The sequence below is a fragment of the Triturus cristatus genome, chromosome 4_1, assembly GCF_964204655.1.
Source record: "Triturus cristatus chromosome 4_1, aTriCri1.1, whole genome shotgun sequence".
Classification (NCBI taxonomy): domain Eukaryota; kingdom Metazoa; phylum Chordata; class Amphibia; order Caudata; family Salamandridae; genus Triturus; species Triturus cristatus.
This window is the reverse complement of record NC_140585.1, coordinates 776,548,197-776,550,138: the sequence shown is the minus strand read 5'-3', so window position 1 is coordinate 776,550,138 and position 1,942 is coordinate 776,548,197. Positions and strand designations below refer to the sequence as shown.

Here is a 1,942-nt window from a genome sequence, read left to right as displayed (position 1 = left end):
GCTGACCCGGCGTCTAAAGTGCAAAGATGCTGAACTGAGCGCGAAACCCTCCTACCCCCAGAGCATTGAACACAGCTCTTTCCCAGGACAGAGGAGTGCATAAAATGAAGAAAAACAGGTAAAAATAGTATTCTATAGCAGCAGTGTACATTTTTTAAAATAAAGTGACCGGTAGAACCACTCTGAGTTCACCAGTGTTCTGCTCGGGTCTCAAGTCAGCCAAGTCTGTAAATGAGCTACAAACTAATTTACAAATATATCCAAAGTAGACAAATAAACGTCCTACTTTAAGCACTCAGACAGTGGATTTTTACTTTCTGAAACATTAAAATGGCTAGATCTTTTCGCTACAGAGGTACAGAGAAAATAATCTGTCAGTTTCTTACTCAATTTATGGTGTCTCAAAGGTGGAGCCCTTGAATTGGATTTTCTTGAATCTCAATTCCACACTGCTCTGCTAAGTCCTTAGCCTGACTTAGCAATTTGGCCCACTGAATGTCTTGATGGAGTTTCACTAAATCACTTCTTGTTGAATTAATTAGATCACATGCTCTTAGCAAGTCAAGGTATTTGCTCTATAGTACTTCGGATAGACTGTGCATCTTTCAGAGAATGAGTTCCGTACATTGAAATGTAGGCAAGAAACCAAAGTTTTCAATGTTCTTAAGAAGTTCTTTGGCTTCTGAACGTGTGACGTTGTTGTGATTCTATTACACGGAGAACAACAATAACAGACTCAAAATGCATCTGTACTTTTCTAACACAGGAGTACCAGTAAAACCACTTTGTACATGAGAGTCTTTATAACTCCATTACATACAGATCATTCTCTTTCTGAGCTTTCAGAAAAAGCTCATGCCTCGGTGATCTTTGTGAGTGAAAAACATAAACTGCTTGCAATGCGGAAGAGAAATGTTTTACTGGTTGTATGTTGGTTACTGTTTGCACTAACGCAAGCTTTAGTCGATGGGCATGGCAGTGTTCATGCATTACTTGTGATGTGATTTCCCTTATTTTTGCTTGGACAGCATTAAAACAGCCACGCACAGAGAATGTTCCATCATAGCACCGTGCAACACATTTCTTCTAATCAAGTCCAGCTTTCTGTACTGCTTCAACAATGGCTGCAGCAAAGCTGGAGGTATCTAATTTCTCCACATGGTAACACCGTAATGCATTCTCCTGAAAATTTCCATCACCATCAACAAAGAAGATAATCAAACTCAGTTTCTTTTTATGTGAGTCACCTTTGCTTTCATCACCTAGCACCGCAAAGTACTTTGCCATTTTTTTCACAATACGCTCACAGACATGTGCTGCCACCACAGATATCATGTCATTTTGGTAATCACAAGAGGTATAGTGCCAATACCTGCTGGTCATTTTTACTTTTAACCTCTCATCTTTATCAGATATCATCTCTAACAATGCAACAAAATGTCCCCTATTGTGAGAATGCTCAGATTAATCCGTAGTACGGAATGCAAGCCCTTGACGACCCAAGAAACATACTACTTTAGGCAGTTGCTCAACATGTTGTCTATTTTCCGGAATTTCCTACTCAGCATCTCTTACTATCATGGAAGAAATTGACTGTTGATGGCTTGTGGGCTGCTGTAATCTTTTGAAGTGGTCCAAGCAATAACTAGCAATTTATGTTTCTCTGACTGTGAATGTTTGGACAAAGAACAAGTAGGATTTCCACTTACTGAATCCAATTTTACTGAATGCAACATTATCAGTTTCATGTTCTCCTTCTCCCTCAGAACCAGCACTAAAATGCCTGCAGGCAAAACAATGAACAGCATCTTTAACCCCTTCGATGCGAGAGACGGAGTGGTTCCGTCATGCGCGTCGGTCGCGCTGTGCGGATGACGGAACCACTCCGTCACGGCCCCGCCCGCTCACGAACCCTTCAGCACAGCGCGGTAATCCGCGCCGC

At 41.3% G+C, this 1,942-nt stretch overlaps 1 pseudogene; it reads right to left on the bottom strand.

Moving 5' to 3' along the window:
• Positions 1-282: 282 nt before the first annotated feature.
• Positions 283-1,383, bottom strand: LOC146855511 (E3 SUMO-protein ligase KIAA1586-like; annotated as a pseudogene).
• Positions 1,384-1,942: the final 559 nt, after the last annotated feature.